This window comes from Mustela erminea, chromosome 10 (genome assembly GCF_009829155.1).
Source record: "Mustela erminea isolate mMusErm1 chromosome 10, mMusErm1.Pri, whole genome shotgun sequence".
Lineage (NCBI taxonomy): Eukaryota > Metazoa > Chordata > Mammalia > Carnivora > Mustelidae > Mustela > Mustela erminea.
Window position 1 is genome coordinate 105,177,777 of NC_045623.1, and position 21,518 is coordinate 105,199,294.

The window sequence follows — 21,518 nt, forward strand, 5'->3', positions numbered from 1 at the left end:
TTTTACAGAGCAGGAAACTAAGGCACAGAGAAGAGAAGGGACTTACCCAAGGTCAGTATTCGTGGGCTGACCTGAGCTGGAAACCAGGGCTCCTGACTCTGTGTATGCATGATCTTACTGGTTTGCAAACTCAAGTCTGGCCCAGGAAATGTATGGAACGCTCAAACAAGAAGAGAGCTTGCCCCCCAAAGAAGTGAAAACAGGAACTCAAACAAAATCACGTACGTGAATGTTCACAGCAGCATTATTCAAAACTGCCAGAAGGTAGAAGCATTCCAATGACCATGACAACATAGACGGATACACGAGATGTGCGACAGCCCACGCAGCAGAAGGCTGTTCAGCCACAAAAAAGGAATGTAGTTCTGATACATGGATGAACCGTGAAAACATGCCGAGGGAAAGAAGCCAGAAAACAAGGCCACATATTGTAGGGTTCCATGGGTACGAAATGTCCAGAACAGGCAAATTCATAGAGATGGAAGGTAGATTGGTGGTTCCCCAGGGGCTGAGGGGAGGGGACAATGCGGAGTGACTGCTGATGGGTATGTGGTTGCCTTTTCTGGGGAGAAAACTGTCTGGAACTAAATCGTGGTGGAAGTTACCCCAAATTGCGAATGTACTAAGCGCCACTAGTAATAAAAAAGAACAAGAAGAGAGGGTAGACATCCAGCTAGGTGTGGCACTAGGGTGCAGAAAATGCCAGCCCCCCTGCCTGCAAAGTTGGACCTGGACCCAAAGAGTTACATCCCAGGGCCACTGGCCTCCTCCAGCGTCATGGTGCTCCTGGGATCTCTCTCTTCTTGGACCCCAAGCTCTGCAGCAATGCTGAGAAGAATGGCCTGACTGTCAAGATGAAGGAATTCACTGCAGGCTCCAAAGCAAAGACTGTCCAGCTTGCAGATTCTAAATGTTCACTTTGTCCTTTGGACATCCAAATAGAAAAACTGCCGCCAAGGTATAGTGTCTGTGTGTGGCAGGGCTCTGGGGACAAAGTGGGGGAGCGTCCCATAGGCCCCTGTTTCTGCTTGGCACCAGGTCCGGTCCCTGGAGAGCAGGGAGGAGGGTGGGCATCTCTCCAAAGCACTGACCCAGCCCCATCCAGGAGGGCAGAGGGGGCGGGACTAAGGGGCATCACAGTCCACGTTTGGCATCGCTGCCTTGCTACACGCTGTGTTGTCGTGAATCTCCACCATCCAAAGGCGTCACCACCTAATGGCCAGGTAAGGCTGGGCCTGTCTGCCTGCCCGACCCCCAGCTGATGGGGTCTGATGGAGGACTGCAGAGTCCCTCTTGGTGGCAAGTAGGCTGCGGTCATCCAAAGTGGCTGCCCCGAGATTGGCTCTTTTTGCCCCTTCCCACCTCCACCCCTGTGAGCTGACTCTGCCCCTGCCACCTGCCTGGCCCTGTTCATAGGCCACTCCTCCAGGGGGTCTTCCCCTGCCGCCTCACTCCAGGCCACTCCAGCTTCCGTAACCTTCTCAGCAATGCTTGCAGCACTCCTGGCCTCCCAGCACACAGAACCCTCTGCTGCTAGCATTTCTGGGCCTGCTGGCTCTCCCTTCCTAGTTCTGCAGCATCTGGGGAGGGTCTGAGTCGCAAACAATTCTGCATCCAGAGGCGACAGCAGACCTAGTGAGGGGGATGAAGGAATGCCCAGTTCTCTCAACAAGGGCGCAGACAGAGAGAGCCCACGTCTGAGCCGACTCCTGCTGCGGGCTGGGGGCTGTGGAGGAGAACAGAGGAGGGCGGACTCCTGCTGCGGGCTGGGGGCTGTGGAGGTGAACAGAGGAGGGCGTGGTGGCCATCAGGGCTCCGTGCCCTGTGTGCAGTCGTGTCACAGTCTGCTCAGTGCTCCACGGCCGAGAGGTAGCGCCCAGCCTCCCATCGGCCCCGAAGCAGCCCCGTCCAGCAGAAACACAACAGGAGTCACAAACATGAGTGAGCCACAGGTGTAGTTTTCAAGTTTCTAAAAGCTATGTTTTCCCAAAAGTAAAAACAAACAGGAAAGATTGATTTTAACCCTATAGTTTGTCCATATACTTTCTATTTTAACCCAGTAGATCCAAATGACTGTGATTTCGCTAGTTTACAGAAAGCAGTCGTGAGCTAGTCTGCCTTCTTTCTCGTACTAAGTTCTCAAATCTCAGTTTGGAACAAGTGCTCAACCGCCACAGGCACCAGCCACAGCGGACGTGCAGCCCTAGACACAGACATCAGAGGAACCTGCAAAAATCAAGACGGCTTCTAAAGCCGAGCCCTCTGCACCCACAGAGCTGCCGGATGCCCGCCAGTCAGTGCAGGTGCGGGTGCGGCCGCAGCAAACGCATCCCCGGAAGCTGGTCCACCTCCGAGGTGGGGAGCCACGTCCTGCCTCTGGTGTGTGCAGAAGCTGCATCTGTTTGGGAGAGGATGCGGGAATCTCAGAGCCCAAGCTCGCGGTCACTTCCATTCCCTGTCCTGAAGGAGCCTCCCACGGCAGACACCCCATCGGATCACCCAGCCCAGAAAAACTGGCTTCCCCTTCAACAATCCCACCTGGAGCAGCCCTCAAAAAAGGGCAGGAGGTCTCCCCAGAATAGTCCATCTCCGATCTGGCTTCAAGGAGTGGGTCCAATGTCGGGAGAGAGTAGAGTGAGTCTCGAGGGGTCATTAGTGCTTATTGGGACAAATTAAGTAGACAAAAACAAAAAAACTATATAAAGATATGTTTTGTTTTTATACGCCTGAGGCCAAGTAATAAAAATATCTGGGGTCTACACAATCTTAGATGTTTCGCATACCGGAAAAATGAATCTTCAACCAAGGGGTAATTTTTAGAGTTTGTGTTTTATGAGACTTCTGCACAAGGGTTTTATCTGTAAGGGACCAGAGCTGGGGGTGGGGGGGAGGGGAAGCCAGGACTCTCCTAGCAGCTGGCCCCAGCATCTGCTGGAGCCACAAAATGCAATTATATTGCTCCCAAACGAGAAGTAAAAATATCTTGTTTCCAATACTCTTGGTTTTAAGACTCATACTTAATGTCCTCTGGGTATTTCAATGGTGCCAGATCTCTGTGTTATGTACTTTATTAGGGATGTGTGAATGTCATATTAATGACTTCTAACCAACATGTTTATAGTGGAAGCACATTTTCCCAGAACCCACTGCTCACTGCACTTTACAAAAAATAATTGGCCTTAATTTAAATAAATAACCATTCCACAACCCTCTCCCAGGGGCATCTCTCACCTGCAGGACACCTCATGCATAAAGCTAGTGGGTCTCCTCCTCCATGATAAATATTCCAACCCTGGGTCCAAGAGTGCAATGTCCTTCTCTGTATATTTCTATCCCCAACCACTGATGTACTTCCCAAGTACCCAGCAGGCCAAGCCAACACCAACTATAGGATGCTCTGGGTCCTCTCCTACAGATCAAAGACAGCACCCCAGATCATGCTTTCAAGATGATTAGAATACAGAATACAGCTATCAACAACTAGAACACAGAATAATGGTTTCTATTTTTTCATTGGTAGGAGTGGTAACATAGCTCTATGCTGTCAACTTATAAGAATGGTGGTGATTAATATCAGGGATCCAAAGGCATCTGGAGGACTTTCCATAAAATGGTAAAGTAGCAATTCAGGACAATTTCCTACCAGCCCAGACTTCTGCAATGAAGCCTGGCCCAGTGGGCTATCTTATTTAGATGTGGTAAGGCACTGTTCTGCCCATCAAAGTGCCAATCCAAGCAGAAACAATGAACCATTATAAAAACGTTCAGAGAGAGATTGAGTGAAGAAGCAATCCACCCAGTCTTTCATTCATTTCATTATCCACTCATTGGTTCAATCTTCTGATGAATTATTGAGCACCTACTATATACCAGGCACTTTGTAAGGCCCTAATGATACAGACATGTGCATAGTGGTCCTGGGAAATACAGCTGGGAAGACAGAAGGGGCTGCAGGATCCAGGGCTCTTGTGTCAACTACAAAACAGATGATGACGCCAAACTAGCAGCACGGATCATGTGTCCATGCTGAGAAGAGAAGTGATGGTCTCATGGAGCAGATAATATTTAAACTGGGTCTTGAAGAATGGGTAGGAGGTTGCCAGGCTGACAAATGGTAAAGGCATGAGGAAAAGGAAATTGCAGGTGCAAAAGAAGGAAGGTGGGAGAAGCAAATGCTTTGGGGGAACTTTGAGCAGTAGAAAGTAGGTAGAGTCTGCAGGGCAGAGGGAATGACAGCACCCAAAGCTGGGCGGGTAGGGAGGCATCAGACTGGGGAGGAATTAAATTGACCAGTGAATGGAGCTTTATCCATAAGAACCAGGGGAGTCATTGAGAGCTCTCGCTTGAAGGGGAGATACAAGAAGAGCTGTGCTTTAGAAACAGCACTCCGATGGTGTGATGGTGGAGAGGGACAACAGCCCAGGAAGAAAAGGATGGGACTAGGATCCTGAACTATAATGCGGGGGTGGGAAAGGGGAGCAAAGCTGATTTTTTTCAAAAGTGAACATTTCAGGGTTGGGAGATAGGCATTGCCTCTTTTCTTGAAAATTAAGACCCACGTTCCTGCAGAGCTTCCACTGGATGAAGCTGAGGAGCAGCTGTCCCTTTGGAAGGGCAGGAGCTCTCAGATGGCCACCTTCGCCACCTGGCTGGCTTTCTTCACTCACAACACCTACACGGACCTTGTAAGTGCATGACTTTGGGGCTCCCACTCTGATGTTTCTGGCTTTGAAAACTAAGTGGATTATAAGAAACCATAGAGGCTATCTAGAAAGAAAATACATTTAGAACAATAGATGCCAGAACAGAGATCTGGTAGGGGTGCTGGGTGGCTCAGTTGATGGAGCAGCCAACTGTGAGTTACAGCTTAGGTCATGATCTTCAGGTCGTGGATTTGAGACCCCACGTCAGCCTCTGTCCTCCGTGTAGGGTCTGCGTGAGATTCTCTCTTGCTCTCCCTCTGCCGCTCATGCTCGTGCTCTTCTTCTCTCTCTCTTTCTCAAATAAATCTTGAGGAAGAAGAAGAGGAAGAAGGAGGAGGAGGAGGAGGAGGGGGGGGGGGAGGGGGAGGAGGAGGGGGAGGGGGAGGAAGAAGAAGAAGAAGAAGTTGGGGAAGAAGATGGGGAGGGAGAGGGAGCGGGGGAAGGGGGAGGAGGAATATGTTCGCCAGAACAGTCACTGCCCCGTAATACAATAGTTGGTGCTGAAGGGGTGCCTAAGACTACCCCACCTACTATGTCAATACCGGCCAGCTGTCAACGATTATCTTTTAGCTCCAATTTCACCCTTCTTTGTCCTGCTTTGTGATACTGATGATGGGCCCTGCAAACATCTCTCCTGGGCCAGCCTAGCAAAATCCTAAGCTTCTCCAACAGAGAACAATGAAATCACCCTGCAAGATGATAGTGGCAGGAAGACATCTCCTTTCTGGTTTCTGCCCTCTATCAATATTATTATCATTATCACTATTATTCAGAGTGGGAGCCCCGTGGCCATGCCCATGAGCTCCAGCAGCACCCCACAGCACACTCCCTCACTGGCAGGCTGCAGCTCTGGTCCTCCCAAGGCCCTCAAGCAACAACAAGTCACCTCTGCAGACCAACAGCAGCCCACACACTTCAGCAGCCAGCATGTCCTTGTGTTGGCGGTGTGCTCTGAAGAGGTCTGAATTTCAGGCCAAAGGGTGGAAGGAACTCTTCTGGGCCATAGATTATTTATGGTCTACTCTTCCTCAACCTACAGGCAGTAGTTGCTCTTCCAGTGGTATCTGGTACTTTCAGAACCCTCCGAATTCTCTTTATCCTTATTGGTAGTCAACCACCATTTCCAAGTTAACAATTCTTTACACTAAATTTTCTCTGTTCAAATAACCAGTATGGTCTCTGTGTCCTGACTGGACTCTGACTAATAAGACTCAACCACCGTCCTGAGGTTACTGATGACCTCACTGCTGTGTCATCCTAGGAAACATGCTAAAGAGCAGAGGGTAATGAAAAGACACCTAGAGGAAAAGAAGCATGTCTTAGGGAAAGTGTCCAATTTACCCCAGTGAGGACTCTGTATCAACTTTCCCAGATGCCAGTCACACAGTAGGCAATTTGAAAGGCATTGGAACAATGTGTACCCTTAATTTGTGAGATCTAATCTGCCTTTTTGGGGAGAGAAAAAGCATTTCTTGTAGAGTAGAAAAATATCACTCCATCTCCCTCTGGCTTCATGAATTGGGTCACGTGACTTAACATTTCCTTACCTGCACTGTGGGGTAACACACCGTATTGCATAGGGTAATATGAGTAGATTCTAGGCACACGGTAGATGGCTGGGGTTCAGCACTTTTAATCAGCTCTGTCGAGGTATGATTTACATACAGTAAAATCCAACTCATTCCTTCATTCATTTTGGTGGAAATGCCTTCTGATGTTTTTCTGTGGCAATGTACTTTATTTTTTTAATTTTTAAGATTTTATTTATTTGCAAGAGAAAGAGTGCACATGTGCACACCAGTGGGGGGGGGGGCAGAGGGAATCTCAAGCAGACCCTGTGCTGAGCACAGAGCCCCAACATAGGGCTCCATCTCATGACCCTGAGATCACAACCTCAACCACGAGCCAAAATCATGAGTTGATGCTTAACCTCCTGAGCCACCCAGGCACCCCAATGGACTTTATGTTTTTAATTGAATACAATGTTCTATCAGTTTCAGGTGTATAACATAGCAAGTCAACATTTATATACATTATGCAGTGCTCGCCATGATAAGTATATCTACCACCCATCATCTGTAAAGTTATTGCAGTATTATTGACTGCATTTCTTATACTGTACTGTGACTTATTTATTTCATAACTGCAAGTCTGTACCTCTTTGTCCCCTTCACCTATTTTGTCCACACTTCTCCACTCTGGCAACCATCAGTATGTTCTCTGTATTTGAGTATGTTTCTGGTTTTTTCATTTGTTTGATCATTGGTTTTGCTTTTTAGATTCCACATATAAGTGTAATCACATAGTATTTGTCTTTGTCTGACTTCTTTCTCTTAGCATAGTAAACTCTAGGTCTATCCATGTTCTTGTAAATGGTTAAGATCTCAGTCTTTTCTAGGCTGAGTAATACTCCATTGTGTATATATTATATCGCCTCTTCATTCATCTATTGATGGACACTTAGATTGTTTCCGTATCTTGGCTATTACAAACGGTGCTTCAGTAAACACAGGGGTGCATAAATCTTTTCTAATCAGTCCTTTTGTTTCCCTCAGGTAAATAACCAGAAGTGGAATTGCTGGATAATACCCCTATTTTTAACTTTTTAAGGAAACTCCACACCACTTTCCACGGTGGCTGCACCAATTTTCCTTCCAACCAAAAGTGCAGGAAAATTCTCTTCTCTCCACATCCTCGCCAACATTTGCTATTTCTTTTCTTTTTGATGCTAGCCATTCTGACTGGTATGAGGTAATATCTCATTGCAGTTTTGATCTGCATTTCCCTGATGACTAGTGATGCTGAGCATCTTTTCATTTGACTGTTGGTCATGGGTGTGTTGTCTTTGAAAAAGTCTATTCAGGTCCTTTGTCCGTTTCATGATTAGAATGTTCCAACTGATTTTAAAAGTACAGTTCAATGAATGTCAACAAATATATTATGTATCTATCACTGCATTTAAGACATAAAATGTAACCTGTACCCCTGGGGCTAATAATACATTATAAGTTTTAAAAAAAAGATATAAAATGTTTCCAGCACCATGAAAATTTCCTTCATATCACTTTTCAGTCAATCTCCATCATACATTCAGCCCCAAGCACCCATTGACCTGCTTTCTGTCCTTGTAGATTCGTTTTGTCTGCTCTAGAATTTTAAATAAATGAAACCATACTGTATTCTTTTCAGGTCTGGTTCCTTCCATTTGAGATAATGTTTCTGAGGCTGATCCATGTCAATGTGTAGTAATCTATTCCCTTTTATTACAAAGTATTATTCCATTATAAAGATTTGTCACAATTTATTCATTCAACTGTTGACAGACACTTATGCTGTCCAGTTGTGAACTGTTATGAATAAAAATTCATAAGGAATTAACATTCATTCACAAGTCTTTGTGTGGGCATGTGTTTTCAGTTCTCTTTGGTAAAATCTAGGGCATGGAATTGCTTGGTCATAAGGTAAGCATGTGTTTAACTTTATATGAAACTATCAAACTGATTTCCAAAGTGGTCACACTACTTTATTTCCATCAAGAATGTATATGAATTAAAGTTGCTCCACATCTTTGCCAACACTTGGCACTATCAAGCTTCTCTATTTCAGCCATTGTAGTGGGTTATAACTACCTCATGGCAGTTTCAATTTGCTTTTCTCTAATAAATAACAATATGTAACATTTTTTCTTGTCCTTATTGACTATTTATATTTTCTTTCATAAAGTCTGTTTTAATATTTGCCCAGTTTTTAAGAGAGTTGTCCATCTTTTTATTGCTGAATTGTAATAGCTCATTTTGTATTTTGGATATGAGTCCTTCATAACATTTATACATTATGAGATTAGGAGTGGTTTTCTTCCCATTTCTCCCTAGTTTTTAATTTTCTTGAAGATCTATTTCAAAGAGCATAAGTTTTGTTGTTGATGATGTTGTTGTTGTTGTTGTTGTTTTGAAAGAGAGAGTGCAAGGGGGTGAGCAGAGCGGGGGGAGGGAAAGAATCTTAAGCAGGCTCCATACCCAGCATGGAACTCAAGGTGGGGCTTGATCTCACAACACTGAGATCACGACCTGAGCCAAATCAAGAGTCTGATGCTCAGCCAACTGAGCCATCCAGGCGCCCCAAAGAGCAGAAGTTTTTAATTTTAGGTTAAGTTCAATTTATCTTTCTTTTCTTGCTTAATTTAAGCAATCTGTGTCTACTCCAAGTTCTGTGCTTTCTTTTGGGAAGGTTTAGACTGTGATTAATGTAATTATCAATGTAGCTGAGTTTAAATTTACAGTCACACTCTGTGCTCTCACTGTTCCATTTGTTCTTTGTATCTCTTTCCTCTTTTTTTTTTCCCCTTGACCTTCTGTTGGATTAAGTTTTTTTGTTTTGTTTTTGTTTTTGTTTTTCCTTATAGTAATCCATTTATCTCCACTATTGACTTCCTAGTTTTGCCTCTGTTTCATTTGTGGTTGCTCTAGGATTTACACTATGCATCTTGAACTTAACAGAATCTACCTTCAAATAATACTAGACTTAAACAGTATACTTCCACTTTGCCCCTTCTTTCATTCCTGGTATTGTCTGTTGTCAAATACTTTACTCCTAAGTATGCTCTAGAGCCCCAACACAGTGATTTAAAAACTGATTATCTTTTAAAGAAATTAAAAATGAAGGAAAGTACCTTACTTTTGCCCTCACATTTACCATCCTTAGCACTCCTCATTGTTTTGGATAGCTCCAGGTTTTCCATCCAGTGCCATCTTTCACATGAACTTCCTTTAACATTTCTCATGGTGCAGGTCTCCAGGCAACAACTTCTCTGATGTGCATGTGTCTCTCTGTGTGTGTGTGTTTGTGCGTGCCTACTGGAAAACATCTTTGCTTCACTTTTTTTTTTTTTAAGAATAATTTCACTGAATATGGAATTCTAGGCTGATAGGCTTTTTTCTCTTCAGCACATAGAGATTTTACTCCACAGTCTTCTGGCTTGCATGGTTTCTAATGTGAAATCTGCATAAATTCTTATCTTTGTCTCTTGTAATGCGTCTCCCCACCACCATCCCCTGCCAACTCTGCCTCTGGTTGACTTTAAGATTTCCTCTTTATCATCAGTTTGAAGCAATTTGATTATGGTGTGCCTTGCTGTGGTTTTCTTTGTATTTAATTTGCTTGGGGTGTGTTGAGTTTCTTGGATCACCAAGTTTATAATTTTCATCAAATTTGGAAAACTGTCAGCCATTATATCTTTAAATAAGGAGTGTTAGGCTTTGCTCTGAAAGGCATTTAAATTACTTGTAAATCAACCTGATCCTCTTAAGACTTAATCTTTGTAAAGGTGGGTCTACAGTATCTCTTACTCTAGGAATGCTTTAGCCCTACTATTATTTTTTTTCCTTCTGTACTACATGTCCCATTTGTCCAACCTGCTCATCAGAATTCGAATGCCTCCCAGTCCTGTATGAGTTCTGGGAATTTTACATCTTACAGCCCTAGCTGCTTTTAGCCTAACCTTGGCATATTTCAACAGTTCAATATCCAACAGATATTTCCAGAGTACCCATGCAGACTTCTGGAGCCCTTTCTCCACAAGATTTTCTACTCTCTGACATTCTACCTTCTGGTATCCAGCCATCTCAATCTTCCCAAACTCTGATATCTGTCTCTTCAACTCAACAAGATGACTGTACTTTGCTTGGGGTAACCTCCCTGAAAACAAACTTGAAATGCCTCCAAGCAGAAAAACCAAGTGGCTGTAGGACTCATAATATCCTCCTGGGAACCAAAGTCCTACCTTGACTATTGCATAACATCCAAAAACATTATTCAACATGTTCTGTCCAGTTTTATACTATTTATGTAAGACAACCAATCTGGTCCCAGTTACTGCATCATAGACAGCAGCAAAAGTCTTGCCAAGAATTTTTAGATTTTTAGATTTTTGTTTTGTTCATTGAGAGATCAGCAATCTGATGAGTAAAGGACATATCCAGGGTTGAAACTTTGAGGGCACCGTTGTTGCCTCAGAGAGAAGTTATCCTGAAGTCTATGCACACCCAGGCTCCCTCTAATAACAAAAAGTGGGAGGAAGAGATAATGCCTGATACAACTGAAACTGATTCTGCTTTAACAACACCCACCCTTCACTTCTACCCTTGGATGAAGATGTAAACTTGCTGATCTGACATATTCAGTTCAAGAATCAGAAGAGCCTAAAAGAGCACAGATTGTTGTTGTAAGTCCTTCCAGAATAGTGATATAAACCTGAATATAAAACAGAAGCAGTGTTGCAAGAATTTGGCTTCTTTTTCAACCTTGGCAGGATTCTGTCTGCACAGAAAGTGTCACTGACAGCCACACACTGCCAACTCCCATTAAGAACTAGGGACAAGGGACAAGCCATGTAAAAATATCCTGCATCTGCTGGTCTTTGTATACCCACCTCCCTTTAAGATAAATTCTGAATTCCCAGCTGTGAAAATCAGGAATTTACATCAGGGTGTGTGTGTGTTCTTGTCCTACCAATAGATAACCCTAACCACAATGCTAAAATCTACCTCTGGTCTAACTCTAACATTAACCAACAAAGCCCTTTGAGAAATGGGTCTTAAATCATTCAAAGAGGTCAGAAAAGGATCTGAAGGTAACAGTGATGGTTCTGATGCCTAGAGACAGAGTAGAGGTGGGTATTTTGACTTGCTCTTGGCTCTCTTGCCTCCAAGCAAAGCAGAGCCACTTAACTCTGAACAACTAAATTTCTGTGCAGGACAAACACTAACACTCATCCTAACCCCTCCCCCACCCCAAATCCAATAAGACGAATAAAAACAGAAGCAAGCCATCTTAGAATTAACACATCCACGATACAAGCAGAAACCATTGATCAAAACCTCCTATCTTCCCTCACAGCCGACAGTTCCAGAGCAGCCTTAACACCCCATAATGGAATCCCATTATCTACAAAGGAAACTCGTTCCAGAAGAGAGCCACAGACAAAGAGAGAATCAAAGGAGGCAGGCAAAGGGGGAGACTCCAGCGCTTGCCTCTGCTCCCATAGGAGGGGTACAACACTCAAGCTGAGACAGACGTGAGAACAGCAGCAAGGCAGAGGCACTTGCTGTAAGTTATGGAACTGAGAATGAAATTAAGGAAGAGTCCAGTGGGGAGGAAAGCCTTGAAAGCCTACTTTTTTCCATCTGTGCAAAAGCAAAACAAGCTCATTTCATGTAGGAAGAAAATTGAGTCAACAAATATCTGTCCTTAAATTCCAGAACTGCCTGAATTTGGAAAATACAGGGATTTCTGCTAAAGTAGGGAGCAAGTAAGATTAATTAGCGAATGCCTCAAATCCTTAATTCACACTTCAAACAAACAAGTTAATTGTGTAGCTAACAGAGTGTGACTTGATTATAGGCCACTGGTGGCCATTAATAGATGAAAGGTGTTTGGATTTCAATAGTGTTTGGATTTCATAACCCGCCTTCATAAAAGAAGTTAAGCTTAGTCACCACCTCCGTTTGCTAACACCTGTGATCATGAATCCCACATGGCAAGGCAGCACCCCAGCTTTGAGCTTTTGGAATTAAAGAGTAAACAGGAGAAGAATTCATGAATTTTCTAGAGGTAATTGTTCTACTCTACTTTGAAGAGCAGTTGAGTTTGGTCTCAGAAGACCTTAACATATGCATAAACACAGCCTTCCTAGCTGACACACAACTCAAAGGCCCACAGCTATGCTGCTTCGGCAGGATCCCCTTTGAGAGGGCAGAACAGGACCAGGCTCCAACCCGCAGATGATACAGGTTGATCAGTCGTGCAGACATCCTATTCCCAATGACAAAAACATAGGTCCATATGAGGCCTTAATTAAAACTAAGAATGGGAGATGCATCCAAAACCAGACGATTGGGAGTCTATATCAGTCTTCCCTTTGACAGAGTAGGTCCTACCCTAAGAATCTGAGATTACTTTAAAAGGAAAAAAGAGATCTTCCTCTTCTCTTGTTTCTTGATAATATCAAGGAGTAAGATGAATGATAAGGAGCCCACAAGCCTCAAAGTGTGTCATTTGAAGAGCAGTATAGGCTGCAGGGCAGAAAACACAGTCAATCAAATATATCTTCCTGAGAAGGCTGTGATGTGATAATGCGTATAATGTCAAAACTTTTATTAAAAGGGACCTTGCTTCTCAAAGGGTCACAATATGGCAATATCAATAGGAGGAGGACAGAACTGGCCTTTTTGTCTGGTCATATAAAAAAGAAAAGGATTCCGGTGAAGGGAGGACTTCACTGTCCAATGTCACGACAGTCTACGAAGCATTCCCAGTGAGTCTGCAGCTAGCTGCACCCCCCAAGGGGCAGCCTTGATGCAATATCCTTATCTTCACTTGTTCAGCTCCATTAATTCCTTGGAAATCTGGGTCAGTCATTACGGAGGATAGAAACCATGGAGAAGACCTAGGCTCTCTCTTCAAAAAGCTTTTGATCTTGGAAGACTATGCACCTGAACTAGAAAGTGGTGTGAGGTTCGAAGGCCACTGAGATCCAAAGTGGGCCATGGGAAGTCTAGTAAGTCCAGGCCAAGTCGACAGAAGCTGGTGGAGTCAGAATAAGAAACCAGCATGCAGGGGCAGAGGACGGCGCAGGGCTGCTCTCCGTGGTGCTGAATCAACCAGGGCAGCTATTTCCTACTGCTTGTCATAAATTAACCCATTCATGAGTCCTTAAATCAGTCTAGGGTGGAATTTCTTTATTTCTTTGGAATGGAATGGAACAGGGTGGGGTGAAGTCGAGTGGAATGGAATGGAAAATATCAGAGTACACCATAGGTAACATTGTTTCTTGAAACCTTTGTTCAGATATTCTGGATCATGACATGAAATGTATTTCTGGATGTCAAGGACAAATGTTGGGACATCCCCGCTCTAGGGTACAGTTGATTCTTTCCATCCTTGAACATGAAGATTCCTGTCCCCAGGAATTCTGATGGAAGTTGCAACTAAGAAGCAGTGGTAGAGGAGAATGTAGGATAAAAATCAAGAGAAAGAAATAAATAGAAGACCACAACTGCTAAAAGATTGTAAGGGAAGGTATGGGGAGAGACTTCTGATTTTTACATGAGTTACTCAAATTGCTGGGATTTTGCCCCTGCAAAGTTGAAGTAGGAGGCATGTCACCCATCTCCACTCCCAACACTACAGGTGTTTCAAAAAGAAGGTAGCTGCATGGCAAACCCAGGCAACACTGGCTACTTTATTACCAGTTCTTTCATCCTTTGGTCCTTACATTCATTCAGTGAAGGGCTTTAACTCTGCCTTAAAGGCTTTACTGTAAACTAGGAATGATGACTGTACCTATGTCAGAAGGTGGCGATGAGGATTAGAGGAGTTAATTTCTGTGAAGCACTTCAAACAATGCTATATCAGGGTTAACTACAATCATCACTTTACTTTGATATAAGTTTAGATGACAGACTCAAAGATTTCATATTACACAGCCATTAAAAACATGCATGAGAATTTAGTGCTTAAAATACAATATTGAGGGAAAAAACCCTGAAAACAAAGCTGTGTAGCAGTATACAATTTCAAATATGTTTCGTACGTATAAGCAGTATAACAATCTCAATTATGTTTTAAAAGAGTTCAAAAAAATATTGGGAAAAAGTCTCCTAAAATGTTAACTGCAGTTGGATTTGGGTATGAGGCCTTAGATAAATTTCTCTTTTGTACATTCCCTTCAACTTTCTAGTTTTTTCTACAATTAGTACGTGTTTTTATAATCAGAAAAGAAAATACTTCAGAGGCTCTAGCTCAAAGTCCAAATGGCTTTCATCTTGAAATGTGCCATTCTGCAAAGAAGGCAATAAAGCAGAATATAGGCGTGAGCACGGCACCACGCCTCATTTGCATAGCCATGCAGATAAGCCAACCATTTAACAGGACTGTGGTGCTTCTGACTTTCTGATCTTTCTGTGCCATTTCACAGCTGCTGAAAATGTTGGGAATTGACCCAAACTTTTGATTTACTTCCAACCCCAGGAGGGCAGAGGATCAGAGATGACCTGAAACAACCCTGGATGCAGGCACACCAGCTCAAGTCCTCCTGACCACACCTCAGCCACAGAAGCCAGGCAGCAGCACTGGGAAACACGCAGGAACCCTACTATGTGCCAAGAGCTGAGAGTCCAACAGCATCTCATTTAATCTTTCCCAACAGCTCTATGACAAACATATTATCATTGTCCCTTTTCACAGACAAGGAAGCTGAGTGTTTAAAAAGCACAAAAGCCAAACTATGGAAAGAGCCCAGCTGTCCATCAACAGATGAATGGATAAAGCAGATGCGCCACACACACACACACACACACACACACACACACACACACCAGAATATTACTCAGCCATCAAAAGGAATGAAATCTTGCCATTTGCAACAATGTGGACAGAACTAAATAATAATGCTAAGTGAAACAAGTCAGTCAGAGAAAGACAGTTATGTGATTTCGCTCATATCGTATGGAATTTAAGAAACAAAAACAGATGGTCATAGGGGAAAGGAAGGAAAAATAAAAGAAGATGAAAACAGAGGCTCTTACCTCTAGGACACAAACTGACGGTTGCTGGTGGGGGGATGGAGTAACTGGATGACGGGCATTAGGGAGGGTGTGTGATGTGACGGGCATTGGTGTTACGTGCAACTGATGAGTCACTGAACTCTACCCCTGAAACTAATAATACACTATACATTAATTAATTGAATTTAAATTAAAAAAATATTTTTTAGAAGTGGCACTACCATTCCATGCTTTGCTCCCCTTCAGGGCAAACTTTCAAAGAGTTTCCAAACTGGCTGCCTCCAACTTCTCCCCTCTCACCCTTTCTTGGGCCAATTCCTATCATGTGTGTACCCCCACCATTCCATCAAGGCAGTGCTAGTCACCATCACCAGTGGCTTCCACACTGCTGATGCCGGTGGCAGTTCTAGGCCTTCATCTTGCTTGTCCTCTTGGCTCCCTCCTTGTGGAAACACGATCTCCACTCAGCCTCTCAGACCCCCATCTCTTTCTCTCTTGGTCTTGCTTCTGCTTCTCTGACTGCTAGTCTCAATATTGTTCACTCAATCCTCCTGTCCTGCCCTCTAAACACTGGAATGCCCCCAAAGTTCCGTCCTTGGACCTCTTCTCCACGCCCCACCAACCTCCTGTCACCTCATGGAGACTCACAACTCCAAACGTCATCTCTATTCTGACTACCCCAAAATTACTACTTTCAGCCTGGACTTGTACCCTGAACTGCAGACTCACACATCCAGTACCTATTAAATAACCACTTGCATACCTGATAGGCATCTTAAATTCCACATGCCTCACATGTGAACCCTTGAGCCCCTCACACACCCACACACAAAAGCTACTCTTCCTATGGTTTCCCCATCTCAGCAGATGACAGCTGCACCCTTCCAGGGGCTCAAACAAAACACCTGAGAGCCATCCTTGTCTCTTCTGCTCACAGATTCATGAGCAAATCCTCTTCATTCTACCTTGAAAATGTGTCCAAAACTCAACAATTCTCTCATCTTTCTTGCTGCCCCTTTGGTTCCAGCTGCCAGCACATCCCACCCAGAGAATTGCAGTGGCCTCCTAGCTCGTCTCCTGGTTCATACCAGTGAGGAGCTTCCTTCAAGATGGCTCCCACCTCACTCAAAGTCAAAGTCAAGGTCTTCACAGCAGACTACCAGCCCTGCATCATCTGGCTCCACTCCACCTCTGATCTATACCACTCTGCTGCAGCCACACTGCAACCTTGCTACCCAGTAGACAGACCAGCATGCTCCTGCCCCAGGGCCTTTGCATTTGCACTTCCATCAACCTAGAAGAGACCCTTCTCTCAGAATTCCACTTGGCTCATTTCCTCACTTCCTCTCAGCCTCAATCCAAATGTCCCCTTGTCAGTAAGGACTTCCCTAATCACAGTATGAAATAGCAACATCCCCTTGTGTATGCCCTGTCCTCATCCACATGATTTTTTTCCCCATGGTATATATTCCCACATGATATTCTGCAATACACTATACATACTGCTATACTGTTCATACTGGTTTTTTTTTTTCAATTGTCCCTCTCCGTTCTTACCACCACCCTCACTGAAATGCAGAAATTTCCTCCATTTTGATCCCAGTCCCTAGAACACTGCTTGACCCAGATTCAATAAATATTTATTGAATGAACAAGCAAACAAACAAGCCTGTTCAAGGCCATCTGGCTAACAAATTCTGGTGGCAGGTTTCAGACCTAGACCTTGTGTCTCCAGAGCCCACACACATCCCATCTACATTCTCCTGCCTCTGGTTGCCAAGACATGTTGCCTGACAACCTTGCAAAGTCAGAAATACTGTATGCAGCCAGGGAGGAAGTTGGTGCGAGACTCCAAGTGGCTAATAGGACCAAATATTGGAGATGGAAGGTCTGCACGGGGAAATTCAGGACACGTGATCATGGATCTAATACCATGCGTCATGTAATGCAGCTTGGATGAGTTCAGTGTTGACAGAGGGGTCAGGGAGCTGATCTCCACGCAGACCAGACTGCACGCAAAGCCTCAGCAAGCATGCAACAAGGATTTACCTTTGACCTCAAGAAAGCTCAGAAGACACAAGGCAGATGGGCCACCACAAATCCATCTTTACTATCAGAGAAATAGCCCAAAACCCTGATCTACTAACAGAGCCACTAGCCTCTGCTTCATCCCTCAAAGACTGTATTGAGAGTCACCTCCATCCTCTCTGCTCTTTTCCTGACGACCCCAAGCAGGATGGCACAGGATATCTGCACCACATTATGCCCCAAACCCTTTGCTTTAATTGGTCCTAGCCATTTCCACTTTTAGCTTCTTTCACTTATTTGGTTTTAAAAGTCAATCTCTCCATGATCCAATAGGAGCCCAGAGAATAGAGAAGATAGTGAAACTAATCCACAGCATTTGTGTTTAATGGTTAGATATTAACTGACTTTTTTTAAAGTGTGTAAATTGGTCCACTTTTGGTCTTTGTAATCTGTTCATTCTCATTAATTGAGGAGCCACACTCATCAACAACTCTGTACTACATATCACCTTGTAAAACTATAGTCCGTTTATTTTTAAAAAATAAAATAGATTTATCACAATTTGAAATACAGAAAGTCATTAGAATAATAATTAAAAACACAACTACAAGCACAATAAAAGTTCCATGATAATAAACCACATTTTAATGTATACTAATTCTCCTAATGATTTACTCTCTACATCTTACAGGGTCAAATCAATGTCTGTACCAAAAAAAAAAAAAATTCAATTAAATTCTATTCACTGTATCTTTCAAGTGAGTCTATTGTTTGCTTTTGTTTCCTATCAGGCCATTTGTCAGTTGTTCTAGCCCAAGATTACAAATAGGAGGGACATGGCCCCATCAAGGTCAGAAGAAACACGTCCAAGTCCTACCCAAGCCACCTTCACCATCCCCTGTTCATTTGTCATTTGTGACCTTGCTGGAGGAGGGGAAGAAAAGGGGGAGGCACCATTCCACCCCATATTCCGGCACGAGCTATGGGCCTTTGGGCTCCGACTGGCGTGCCCTCCCCTTGCACGCTCAGCCAGAACAGGCACCTCCGTGAGGGAGCGGAAGCCACTTCTGCCAGACATGGCAGCCGGCAGCTCAGACTGGCCCTTGTTAAACTTTCTCTTGCCCAGAAACACACACACACACACACACACACACACACACAGGTGGTCCTCCCCTTCTGAAGTGCATCTTGCCTGGGTACTCAGAGCCAAAGAAAAGGCCTCTGCTCCCTAGTCCCTTGCACCAAGACTTACCAAGTCTTTACTGTGCCCAAGTGATTTTTCTAGCATTAACATATGCACGCTCACACACGCGCGTGCGCGTGCGCGTGCACACACACACGATTTCTATGCTTGGAAACAATGGCCGGTACCGACACTTTGATGAGATGGAAGGATGGAGGGTGGAGGCGACTGGGGAAGACGCTTCTGCCTGTCCCCTCGCTGCCACCAACAGAGAAGGGCATTGCCCAGTGATGTGCTGCAGCCGATGTGGAAACAGGGGTCCTGGTCCAGGCCTGGGTCTGAGCTGACCACCTCCTTTGTGGCCAGCACTAACTAGGGCTCACTAGGTGTGACCTGCACAGCAGAGAGAAAGCTGACTTCTCAAAATGCATTTGCTGTGCAAAGCCCAAGGAGCATTAGCACGCAGAACAGGAAACGTGACCCCGGAGGCTGGCTCCAGAGTCACGGGGAACCAGCAGTGACCACAAGAACCAGAACCACACCCACTTTTCAAGTGAGGGAAAACATGTTACTGAATGAAAATTATTTACTTCAGCACCCAACAATTAATTAATGAGGAATTAATGAGGAAGCTGAAATAAGGCCAGAAGTGGCTATTTAATATCTTGTTCTTCGAAGTCGAGAAAGTCTAGGGAAACCTACACATCCCCTTTCTGGAACCTTCCTGATCGTGATGTCAGCAGAGCCTTCTTGAGATGCCCCCATGTGAGCTGCGCTGATTTTGCTGCCTTCCTTTTCACTGACACAAAAAGAAGGGGTGCCTGCAGCCCCTGCGCTGCCCCATCGGGGAGCTGGCCATTCCAGGCACTTCTGGGCCCCGCCTATAGCCGAGCCCTCTTTCTCCAGAGAACAAAGGACGCATCTGACCAAGGAGCTGCACTTCGACCCCAAGGAGCCAGAGCATCAGAAGAGGATGAACGAGCAAGACTGGGGGAGGCCCAGGAAGTGAGCAGGAAATGGCAGAGGTTCTCATTAAGCAAGACAGCCTCATGCTGGTGCTCGGCTTTATAAGTCTCAGCTGCGCAATGCTTTTTAAAATATAGGTGCAATTTGGGCCTGTGGTTAATACTGTTTAATTTTATTTTGTACTCTGTAATATTTTCCCAAGCTGGGCCTAGAGCACGTCTGGAGTCTCACTCAGCTCCAGACCTGGCTGGCCTGGCAGAGGCCCCCGGCCCGGCCCCGCAGCTGCATGCGAGTCCCCGGGCGCCCCGCTGGCGGCCCCTCTTCCCACGCACCCCTCAGAGTACACAGCCTCCTGGCAACGCCGCCGGCCAGGCTCCCCCCGGCTGCTCCCCACGGCCGCGGACACGAGATCTATCCTGCCGGCTGGCCCGCGATCCAGCTCATTTGTTTGCGCCTTCGACGGCTACATATTGCCTCCTCGCTCCGTGGCAGGCGGTCTGCATCCAGTTTTTGGTTTGGAAAATAGGATCACTGTGATCCCGGTGGAAGGAAGCTAACCTTCAGATTCTCATCTCGGCTCCCCCACTCCCAAGCTAGGTGACCCTGGGCGAGCCACTTCACCTCTCAGAGTCTCCTTTCTGCCCTCAGAGGGTCTCTGTGAGATCTGGGGTCTAGGGGAGGTGAAGCAGGAGAGCGCCCTGCACAGCCCATGGCACAAGACAGGTGCTCGATAAATGACCAAATGATCCTCATTTGGGCTAATGTTGACAGCTTTCGCCAGTTGCTTTTGGGTTAAGGGAACAGTCGGAAAAGAGAGAGTTTCTGTGAAATGGGACGCTGGGGGCCTCGCGGGCCCAGTGAGGGTCGGAAACCTGCCTTTGCTGCTTGCGGGCAGTGCAGGGACCCGGCCTGCCACCCCTCCCGCAGTGCCAGGGGCTCTCCAGCGAGAGAATGATGAGGGACCACACAGAGGATCCGTCGCCCCTCTCCATGAAGACGGGGCAATAATTCCGCTCAGCCGAAACATCCCATAAATGCTGGTATGGATAACGAAGAGAGACAAGAGAACGTTCCTGCCCAGCATGCTAAGAAATAAGAAAGGGGCTCTGTCTCAGGGCAGTCCCCGGAGCGGCCAGGAGGGTCCCCTGTGATGGAGAGGGCCCGGCAGGTAATCAGGGGCTGGGGCCAATGTTCTGGAGCCATGAATTTTTCTGAATCCCAATAAAGTGCCTTTTACTTTATTTGTCCAGATTATTTATAAATGGATTTTTCAATAAAAAACAGAGCTCAGGCTGTGTGATGGATTTTTCTTGGCACCTCCCTCGAGACACTTTCGTCCCCACTGCCGCCAGCCTGGCCCAGTAGTACCTGCCTTGATCAGCCCGTCCTTCCCCTCGGGCCGCTGATCGGCTTTCAGTGATTTCTCAGAAGAAGCCCACGGGTAGTCACTAAATGTAAAGTCCCATCCTAAAAACTCAAACTCAACAAGCACATACTGATATTCTACTGCACGCAGGACACTAGGCGGGCCAGGGCCTGTGCCGGAGAGAGGGGATGGAACACAGAAGCAGAGATTTCCGTAAGCAGCTGGCAAGTGAGAGAAGAAAGCACTTTTGCACGAACTGAGGCCAAGACAAGGAATCTCGGGGTTAAAAGGAGGCTGCTGTTGACAGTGCGTGGATGCAGGAACGAAGTGTCTGTATCCACAGGGATACCTCTGGCTGCAAGATTACAGAAAGTCAACCTCAGTCTCAACCAAGAAGGGAAATGTGTTATCCCATACCCCAAGAGATCTGGAGGGACGGAGGACATCAGCAACATCATCGGGAACCCGTGTTTGCTCTTTCGGCCGAGACACCTTGACCTCGGGCTGCACCCGTGTGGCTCACCCACGTGGCAGCAAGGGGTAGTCATGGCAGCTCCTCCGGTCATCACGTTCCCAGAGCCCAGAGCCCCCTTGGGGGAGCTAGGAGATCTCTCCCGGCGCTCCTACACATACCCTGGTGCTAACTAGTTATGCCTGCCCCGACACCAAGCACTTGGCGACGGCTCAGACTGATCAGCTTTACTGCCCAC

General features: G+C 45.5%; 1 protein-coding gene across 16 annotated transcripts in view; it reads right to left on the reverse strand.

The window, feature by feature from the left end:
- Window positions 1-21,518, reverse strand: part of CAMTA1 (calmodulin binding transcription activator 1) — an 821,619-nt gene that overhangs the window by 547,121 nt on the left and 252,980 nt on the right. The gene's annotated exons all lie outside the window — the stretch shown is intronic.